Source organism: Sminthopsis crassicaudata, chromosome 2, assembly GCF_048593235.1.
Source record: "Sminthopsis crassicaudata isolate SCR6 chromosome 2, ASM4859323v1, whole genome shotgun sequence".
NCBI classification, from domain to species: domain Eukaryota; kingdom Metazoa; phylum Chordata; class Mammalia; order Dasyuromorphia; family Dasyuridae; genus Sminthopsis; species Sminthopsis crassicaudata.
The window spans coordinates 250,709,502-250,720,378 of record NC_133618.1 but is presented as its reverse complement, the minus strand read 5'-3'; the positions used below and the strand labels follow the sequence as shown (position 1 = coordinate 250,720,378).

Genomic DNA, 10,877 nt, shown 5'->3' with positions numbered 1-10,877 from the left:
GCCTACTGACCCTTTCTCAGTATTAATGTTTCTAAATGCATAAAGTAAAATACATAAGATTACAAAGAAAACCAATTATACTGAAATACAAGTATTGAATTTTTTAAAAACAAATTCATAGTCAGCAGGTTAAAATTGCTCCATTTTCAAAAGAAAAAAACAGTGCTTTCCCCAAGGTTTCATGACAAATAGAAGACACTGATGAGAATCCCAGTTCTCTCATTCCAAATCCAGCATTCTTTCCACTCACCACACTATTCTACCTAACTGGCATGGAGTAAAGAATAATAGATCTGGAATCCAAAAGTTCCATATCAGAAGTTTACTATTTTACCATAGTCAAACCACCACATCTAAGAGTCATTCATTTTCTGAAATATGGGGAAAACAATAATTGTGATATTCACTTCACAAGTTAAATTTTTTTTAATGTTTCTTATTGCTATGCAAGAATCAATTGAGTTTATCACTAAATTCCACTTCAAGTTGTAAAATACTCCATCTCAGATATCTTTAGTAGGTAAGAACATTTCTATTGAATCTGTGTTGTTAAACTAATGTATATTCTGTTATGCCTGTGGGTCTACTATAACATAGTAATTCAGTTTGGACAGCCGCATTCAATTGGTTGGTTAGATAGAAGAGAGAACAGTTCTAATGCAGCCCCTGAAAGGAAGAGAGACTCACTAGAATGACAAGAGCCTCTGTCTCTTCTCCCTTATTCCTTATTCCTTGAATAGAGCAGAAAGGCCTGGATTTTAGACTACTTTTGTCCTAGCAGCATCCCTAGACTAGATGATATTAGTGTCTTCAAGATAGGCACAGTGGAATAAAGGAGCTTCTTAGTCCAGAAGAAAACTAAACCTTTAGGAGGACTTCATGGATGTCTCACACAGAGGATTAACACACTTTAAACAAAAAGAATTCCAATGACTATGTCTTTACCACATGTGTTTAAGCCCACATTCCCTTGGACTCTATACATTTGTGGGGTAATGTCCAATGGGACAGTTTGGGGGAATGCTTTGTATTAATTCTTATTATTCCATTTTTAGTAAATACTTATTTCTAAAAGCTAATTTAATCTGGTTAGCTAATTGTTACCAATTGATAATTAAGCAATCCAGTGATAGCTTATGAGCTACATAACATTAAAAAGATACCCATCTATTCCTCCCAAAACTCCAACTCTAGGGGAGAAAGAGCAGTTATCTTCTGGGGACACAATTTTTCAATGAAAGTGGAGGTTAAGTGAGCAGCTCCAGATGGTGTGCTACACTGAATTTCACAGGCATCAAAAATCATGAATATTTCCATATACAAGAAACACAAATAACATGTCTCGTATGGCTTTCTTTTTTAAAAGAATGAAATAAATTCAAAACATTACTTTCAAAGCTGTCTTGCTTGTCTGTCCTCTTCTGAACTTCCTGTTTACTTTTATATATTTTTAAAAAACACTTCAATAATCCTCTTTTCTTTCATTTCTTCTTATTTTGACATCACTATGCCAAAACTCCTAATTAAAAACAAGCAAACTATCCTATGTAACAAGAGTGGTCATGCAAAACAAATTTTTTACATTGCTTATCTCTGAAAATGCCTCATTCTACATCTCAATTTCATTACCATAATGGTAATGGGGAATATACTTCTTCCTCAGACCTAGGAATTATTTTTAGTTATTGCACTGATCAGAATTCTTAAGTCAATTAAGTTGTTTTTCCTTACAATATTACTAAAGTCATTGTATAAAATAATTCTCTTGATTTTGCTCATTCAACTCTTCATTAATTCATGTTGTTGTTTAGTCATTCAATTGTATCTGATTCTTTGTGACTCTGCATAGGATTTTCTTGGCAAAGATACTTGCCATTTCCTTCTCCAATGGATTAAGGTAAACACAAGTTAAATGAACACATAGCTAGTGAGTATCTGAGGCTGAAAATTTAGGTTTTCCTGACTCCAGGCTCAGTCCTCTATCCACTGAACCACCCAGTTACCTCCAAGGAAACAGATTAAGCGACTTGCCCAGGGACACCCAGCTGGTAAACATATGAAGCCAGATCTAGACTTGATTCTTCCTGATTCTAGATCAGCACTCTCTCCACAAAGCCATCTAGCTACCTCAGCATTTTATATAGAAGTAAAGAACTGAAAAGGTGTTCATCAATTGGGAAATAGCTAAACAAATGATATATAGATATGATAAAATATTAATGCCCTGAAAAAATTACAAAAAGAAAAAAAAAATTTCTACAATAATATCAACACTGTAAAGAAAAATCTATGACCAATGCAATGACCAACCTTGATTCCTAAAGACTGAGAGAGAATAAAATATGCTATCTACCTGCCAACAAAGGTGATGGACTCATGAGACAGACTAAGAAACGTTTTTCAGACACAGTAATGAAAAAATTTGTTTTGACTATATACTTATTACATAGATTTCCCATTGCCCCCTACAATTTAGAGGTAGAATAGGAGGGAGAGAAGAAGAAATGAAGAAGGAAGGGAAGGAAGGAAGGAAACAAGAACTAAAGTACTATTTTAAAAAATACACATAGGAAACTATCTTGCTAAAAGGTACCATATACAATGGAATAATAGAAGCACTAAACATATATGCCCCAAAAGGCACAGCATCCAAATTCTTAAAAGGAAGCATTAAATGAGTTACAGGAAGAAACAGATAGTAATATTATACCAGTGAGTGATCTCAATTTTTGCCTTGACTGCCCTCCTTTGAGTAAGCCTGCCACTAACCCTCTGCTTTGTGATACTCTTCCCTCATGCCACATGGTATCTCTCCTACACTTACTATGCTTCTCAATCCTACTTCTCCTCCTTATAGCTAACTAACTCTTTTAGGGTGCTAAATCCCTTTCAGAACTTAGTCTACCAGCTAAGGACCTGCCCCAACCTCATGGGATGCTCCCTTTCTATTGGGTAATTGTGAATTCTACTAAGAAACTTGCCTTTCATATGCTCTCCTATTTCATATTTAACATTATTGGTATCTATTGTACCCTATTTTGTCTGTAACCTTTCTGCCAAGGAGAATGGCCACTGTGACTTCTTCACATGATCAAACCCCAACTTTTGGTATTTCTCCTAAAGTATATCATCTGGTGCCTAAATAACATTTGGTGCAAAAAATAAACAAGAAAGAAGTTAAGATAAAACACAATTTTAGAAAAGTTGGGTATGATAAACCTATGGAGAAAAATGGGAATAGCAAGGAACATATCTTTTTCTTCATAGTATGTGGCACTTACATAAAAATTGATCTTGTATCAGGGCATAAAAACCTTTTAACTAAATGCAGAAAAAGGCTATGCAGCTTACTGACAGTTCGACCAATGGTAGGTCAATATGTTAAGCTGACAGAAGGCAGAGTGTCAAAAGAGTTTTTTTAAATTTTCATTCTTATTATTAGAAATTTACATTTCTTGTAAAGGAGTGTTACTGTTCTATAAGAAAGATAAGCAGGCTGATTTCAGAAAAACCTGGAAGAACTTACATGAACTGATGCTAAATGAAGTGAGTAGAACCAAGAGAACATTGTATACAATGGTAACAAGATTATGTGATGATCAATTGTGATGGACTTGGTTCTTTTCAATAAAGTGATTCAAGGCAATTCCAAAAGACAGACTTGTGATGAAGAGTGAGAGAAGGAACTTCGGAGACTGAAAGTGGATCAAGCACAGTATTTAGAGGGGGAGAGGAGAGGGTCATAGTTGTTTGTTTGCTTTCTCATTTTTCTCCCTTTGTGATCTGATTTTTCTTGCACAGCATGACTTATATGGAAATATATTTGGAAGAACTGCATATATTTAATCTATATTGGATTGCTTACTGTCTAGGAAAGGAGGGAGGAAGAAAAATTTGGAACACAAAGTTTTGCAAAGGGGAATGTTGAAAACTATCTTTGCATGTATTTGGAATTATAAAAGAAAGAAATTTACATTTCCCTCATTAGAGTTTTTTGTATATTTTCATATAGTTGCTGATAGCTTGGATTTCTTTCTTTAAAAACTTCCTGTTCACATCCTTTGTCAATTTGTACTGGAAAATGGCTTTATTGTGGAGAACACTTTTATATAACACTTGAATGTTTGCAAAGAGAATGTCATTATTTGAATAACATTAGCTAAAATCAATAAATGATTTAATTTCACACTTCTTTCCTTTTTTCAAAGGAGAACAAGAAACAAACTAATATTTAACTCTATTAAATTCTTTCAAAATTGAATACATAACATTACTGATCAAAACATATATATTTCATTTCCATTGCTCTTTGAACCTTACCTCTCCTTTTCATCTTATAGGCATAAATAGTGCAAAGCATAGGTATAGCACTGTGGTACTCCACTACTATGTAATATGGATTATCATAAGCATTCATTAAGCACTTGGCTATGTTACAAGCAATGTGCTAATGGACAGAATACAAAGAAAGAAAATATTGTCCCTGCCTTCAAAAAGCTCAAATTTTAATTAGGGGAGGAGAAAATCACATATAAATAATTTTGTACACATAAGATATGGAAAGTAATTTTTTTAAAAAAAGGCATTAGCAGGAGCAGCTAGGTGGGGCAGTGGATAGAGCACCAGCCTTGAATTCAGGAGGACCCCAGTTCAAATCTGGTCTCAGATACTTAATGCTTCATTGCTGTGTGACCTAGGCAAGTCACTTAACCCCAGCCTCAGGGGGGAAAAAAAAAAAAAGGGAAAAAAAAAAGAGAAAAAAAAGAGAAAAAAAAAAAGAGAAAGCAACAGTGGGGATCAGGAAAACCTTGCTATAGAAGATGAGATTTGAGCTAAATCTTGAAAAAACACAAGGGAAGGTAAGAGGTAGAAGGAGGGGGCAAATTCTAGATATGAGAAACAAATAAGCAAAGGCAAGCATGAATCGGGAGACAGTGCCAATAACCAGTGTAACTGAAACTTAGAATCTTTAAAGGTAGTAAATTGCCGTCAAGATGGAAAAGTTAAAAGGAACAAGGGAGTAAAGGGTCAAACAGAGAACTTTATATTTAGTCTTGGAGATAAGAGGAAGACACTGGAGTTTATTGCATGGGGAAAGGGGTGGGGAGAAGGGATATCATAGATGCACTTTTAGGAAAATCACTTTATACAGAGTAAGCCCTTACTAAATGTTGAACCATAACTATAAGGAGACTATGATTAGGAGGGGATTGGCAAAGTACTCATAATCTTCTTGGCATATCCTTAAAGAAGAGAAATTTCCTTCTTTATTAGTTCTGTAAGCAACATAAATATTGATACTTTTTTTAAAGTTTTAAATATTATTTTATCTTTTCCAGTTACATGTAAAAACAATTTTAATAGCCTTTTCTTTATTTTTTAAGTTTTGAATTCCAAATTCTGTCCTCCTCTAACCTTGAGACTATAGATAATTTGATACAGGTTATACATGTGCAATTACATAAAAACATTTCTACATTAGTCTTTTGTGTAAGAAGAAGGAAGAAAAGAAGGGAAAAAGGGAAAAGAGAAAGAAAGATCTTTCAAGCTGAATATAGGCAATACCAGTTCTTTTCTCTGAAGGGAAGATGGCATTTTTCATCATGAATCCTTTGTAACTGTCTTAGATCATTGTATTGCTGAGAACAGCTAAATTATTCATTCTTCATTGTATAATATTGCTGTTACTGTGTACAATGTTCTGGTTCTTCTCACTTCACTTTTTAACAAATTTCATTAATTTCATTAAAACAGACTATCATTTATTTTGTTTTATCTTTATATTTCTAATAACTACGACTGAAATTGGAATCTGAGTGATCAATATTTCTCCTTAACATAAATGAAATCTATTATTCTAACCTTATCAGCCAAAACTATGTCTTTAACAAGATGTGAATTTTCCTCATCCTGGAAACTATTAAGCTAACCCCACATCTCTAAAGTTCACAAGTCATTTCAACTAACATTTCATTGCTACTGCTAATACTTTTACATGGCCTTATAAGAAAAACTAGAAAGCTAAAGAGGAGCTGAAAAAGAATTAGGAAATGATTATACACAGGTTATCTAAGTATTTTTGATGCCTCTTCAAGGATACCATAAAGCCTCAGAGAAAAAAGAATGTGAAAATAACTCTGGAAAGCAAGCTCAAAAGTTTTTGTTTTATTCTAAAAGCAACAGAAAGCCATTGAAATTGAGCAAAGAAGTAACTTGATTATACAAGTATTTTCAGAAAAATAGGAAGAAACTACTGGATTAGGAGAAAGGAGAAATGAAGACCCTAGACAAAGCAGAGTTCTTAGATCAAGTAGAAGCTATAGAAAGAACCATAATGTGAAGAAGCAATCCAGGACCTTATCCTTCAGTAGCACTGTGTAATATGAAGTTGGCAGCTCTGAGGAAAGTGATAGTAAGTGCTTTTAGGGTAGATGGGGACCCTCAGAACAGTACTGTAAATCTGAATGGCTGTATACTAATAATAGAAGGAGGGGATAGTAGAGGGAAAGGAGATGGAGACTTACTGGAAAACAAAAAGGCTCCTTAAACTGTGCATGGACTCAGGCTCAAGTCCTTCAGTTTTTAATGGAAGAACAAACAGGGTCATTCCACAAAATAAAGTATTTTTTTTTAATTTCTTAATTTCAGTTCTTGTACAAGCTATGTACAAGTCCATAACATTTTCTGTAGAGGCCTAGACACCAGCCAAACTATAATGTTCATAGGGGAAAGAAACCCTGAATGCAGTTTATTACAGACAAGCCTCCATTAGTGAACCCACACTACATAAACTGAAAACCTCAGTTCTAGATGACTGGTTACAAACCTTTAATTCTGTACCATGAGTTACAAATTAAAATCTACTACTGACAAATTATTCAAGAGAGGCAAACATCCTAGATATCCAGAAGGATACATATATTTACCATGTTTTGGAAGAAACAAAACTCTCCTATAAAAACACAGAGACTGAAGTAAAAAATAAAACAAACAAAAATAATTAGTTACTTATTTTGGAAAGAAAATATTTTGTACACAATGAAACAGCACTTAGTTCTAAGTTTCAATAAGATCTCAATTTCTAAAGAATAAAAAATTTTGAAAGAAAAACTTTATAATCTTGTGTTGTAACTATTATGAACTTAATGACAAGATATAAAAGGAAGTTTCAGTTTATGGCAGATGGCATTTACATAGCTTGAAAATTCCTTAAACATATGACTTTATTGAGCTTCACAACAATTCATTCAAGTTAGGTATACTACAGGTTTTATCCCAGTTTCACAGATATGAAAACTAAGACTCAGAAAGTTAAGAGACTCATATGCACACATCTGATAAGTATCAAAGGCAGGTCTCCAAAACTAGGTCTCCAAGTTCTAAACTTTTCTTACCACATCCCAGTATCCCTCCAATAAAGGAAGTATGCATTATAAATAAGGAAATTCAAGGAAAGTAACAAAGTTTTCATTTGTTGTTCTAAATTTGCCTTCTTTACATCATTAAAGTAACTTTACAGATGTGTAATAAATTCAAAAATAAAATGATTTTCCAACATCTCCCCAAATGTTAATCAGAAAATATAATCTTGGCTTCCTATGAAATTAGCATCAATTTTTAACTTCTTTAATTCTGCCAAGGGCACCACTATCCCTCCAGTCATTTCAGGTTCCTAACCTGATCAAATGAGGTAAGAAATGTTTAGCACTTTGCAAACCTTGAAATTCTATATAAATGTTAGCTATTATTATTTTCACTCTCCTTTACTCATTATGTCCAACCAGTTGCCAAATATTGTCATTTCTTTCACATCTCTCTTCACAAAACCACCACCCTCACTTCAGATTGAACTTCCAGAGCCTCGTCTCCCATCCAGCCTCCACACAGTTGCCAAAGTGGTTAATAAAGCTTAAGTCTGACTGTGTCCCTCCCCTATTCAAAAGACCCTTAAAAAAAAAAAAAAAGTTCCTCATTGACACTAAAATAAAATGCAAATTCCTCTACTTGTCATAGAAAATTCTGGCTCCACATACCTTTCTAGACACACACATTATTTCCCTTACACATACTCTACATTCCAGAAAAACTGGCTTAATTACTATTCCTCATATACAACATTCCACTTCCATCTCCAAGCCTTAACCTCAAAGGCGGAACGTACGCCTTCCTTACTTCATCCTCGTAAAATCTTTAGTTTCCTTTAAAGATCAGCTCTTTTCTGAATGATGAATATGAATGATTAGAATCGCATGTTTTTCCTCTCTTTAAGAAAAATAGGAAAAGCGATTTCGTGGTTGAGTTCAATCAACAAATTATAAATGGCACAATTTCCCACTTTCAAAATGGAAAAAAGTTCTTTTCTCAATTGGTTTGTATTTGTGAGGAGCAAGAGGTCAGCCTTTCAAGGAGAAATGTAAATGTAAAATGGCCCGTATCTTATCCAGGAGCAAAAAATAAATATTGTATTGAAAGAAAAACATTTTTAATTAGTCACTGGAATGTATTTGCTAGCGAGGTATTTCAGAGACAAATTTGATGTATGATAACTATTATCCAAAAGAAATTAAGACGAGATATAAACATACACGTGGAAATACATTGCTTTTCTCATCCGTGACCTTCAAAGTACTTGTATAACATCAACTACTATTCATTGGGTACGAAGTAAAAAACCCAATAACCAGTTTCTGACTTGAAAATATAAAATGCCACTGACAATAGGGAATATTATTTTCCCAATGGAAATAAGCAGCTACTTACTTCAACGGAAGAATAACAAAAGACCCAGAAGCAGGTAGTAGGTTGGCCCCGGGAAGTTAGCAGCACACACGTACGGTTCGCAAAGCTTAGCCCCCCCACCTCCAGGTTGAACAGCCCAATTTAAAAGCCCCGCCTCTACCTTCTCGGATTTTCACGCATGCTCAATCAACAAAGGAGAAAACTTCCACTGCTTTCCGGCGTGAGCGGCAGCATAACAAAAACCAGGAATAACCAGTAGGAGTAGGAGATACGGGGAGATGGGGGGAGAGGCAGAGGCCACCAAGAGAGTGCAGATAACTTCTCCCTTCCTGTGTGAAGTTTGCTCAGGGCTCAGAACCTGAGTGTCCCGGGAAAGGGAGGACACAACGCAGACTCCAGCCGCTCTCCGGGCCGGCCCTCCGCTGGGTGAGCAGCTTCTGCAGACACCCGGGGATGAAGAGGCCTGGAGCCCCGCAGCGGGGCCCGTGACAGTGCGCAGGCCCCACCCCTGGGGGCGGGAGCTGCCGACCGTGGGGCGGCCCGGAGGGCGGGGAGGGAGTTCTCCAATGTTTAGAGCCAGGAGGAGAGGGGAGTGATGGACCATCTTCCCGGGGAGCCAGGGCCGGGGGCGGCTCCCGCGGCGCCGCTTCAGGCGCCCCCCAGCCCTGTGGGCCCAGACTAGACCATCCTCGCCTCTGAGCTGCAGGGAGCTTCCTCCCCTTCCGTCAGGATGGAGGCCTAACGGGGGCGGAGGAGCTCTCCTGAGCCCCGGAGCCCATCTCCCACTCCCCACCCCACCCGCAGGCCTGGCTGAGGTCCGTTGCTAAGGGGGCCTTTCCTTGGAGACCAAAGAGCGAGGGAGGGTCTTCTTCCGGTCGGAAAGGAAAGAGGGAGGGAAGCACTCACCTGTACCCGGTATCTCCCGAAGCCGGCGGTGACTCTTTCCCCACCCCCCCAGCCCCCGCCCCTCAGTCCTGGGACCCACTGACACAGAGGCGGAAGTGCGGCCGGCCGCCACACTGAATGACAGCTTCACTCAGCCAGTAGACTGTTCCGACTTCGAAGCGTCAGCCGCATCTCAGCCAATCGATGCTTCGCAGAGGAGGATAGGAAGGCTGAACTATGTTAATCGGTTCACCTTCCCACACCTCCCCGGCCCATTCCTCCCCCCGCTCAGACTTTGGAGCCCCGCCCCCTCTGGGGGAAGAGATGAAACAAGTGCCCAATTACTGTTGAGGAGAGGCGGGTCATGCAGATGAGATTTAAGGGGAAAGGGAAGGGCGGTGTTTCGAGACGGGAACAACCGGCCTGTGATTTAAGGCTTATGCAATCTCTGAATTTACCCACACCGAGCTTTTATGCCCCGCGAGGTTTGGGCTCTTCCTTCTGCCTGCTTTGTCACTGACTGCTTTGCATACACCCTCACCGCTTTGACGGCAAAATCTCTTTGTTTTTATCTCGAAGATGAAAGCCTAGGCAGGGAAGCATTTAACCCTACTGGAGTCCTAGAGAATGGAGAAAGGGCATTAAAAACCTTTCCCCTGATGTTCCTCCACCCGAAGGTTCCCTCCTTTAGGATCTGTCCACCCGACCTGGCCTCTCCTTTCTGGAAATGCACAGAAGGAAGTCCCACTTTAGGAATAATAAAAAACCCATCTCCCGGGATTCAGATAGATCATTGTAAAGCGTGATCCCAGTGCTGATTCTTAGTGGTATGGAAATCACAGCTATCATCATCATCATCATTATTGGCCTTTCCTCATAGTTGTACCCAACCCCTAAAGAGAGGAAAGGAGAGCCAAAATTCTGGGACCGAGCCACTTCTGTTATCTTCTCACCCTCTCCCCCAAAAAACAAAAGAGGTTAAGGTAACCTGGCTAAGTGACTCTCTATCCAGTGTTTGAAAAAAATGGAGAGATGGGGTCCTAGGTCTCCCACCCAGGAGTACATAACACTTTTCCCCTCAATCCCAATCAGGTAGGAGGAGATCATTTGGGCACGGTTCAACTGCAGTGCTCCTCAAACTTTTTAAACAGGGGGCCAGTTCACTGTCCCTCAGACTGCTGGAGGGCCCAACTATAGTAAAAACAAAAACTCACACTCAGTCTCCCCGCCCCTCAGCCCATTTGTCATGGTGG

At 38.1% G+C, this 10,877-nt stretch overlaps 1 protein-coding gene across 6 annotated transcripts in view; it reads right to left on the bottom strand.

Moving 5' to 3' along the window:
- The window catches only part of OSBPL2 (oxysterol binding protein like 2), a 96,750-nt gene extending 87,033 nt beyond the window's left edge, over positions 1–9,717 (bottom strand). For 2 of the 6 annotated variants that reach the window (XM_074288768.1, XM_074288773.1), the window contains exon 1: positions 9,646–9,717. The gene's annotated coding sequence lies outside the window, so the exon portion shown is untranslated. Of the gene's footprint in view, positions 1–8,760; positions 9,554–9,645 lie in introns of those variants that run through there. The other 4 variants (XM_074288770.1, XM_074288769.1, XM_074288774.1 and 1 more) reach the window with 4 other exon arrangements.
- Positions 9,718–10,877: the final 1,160 nt, after the last annotated feature.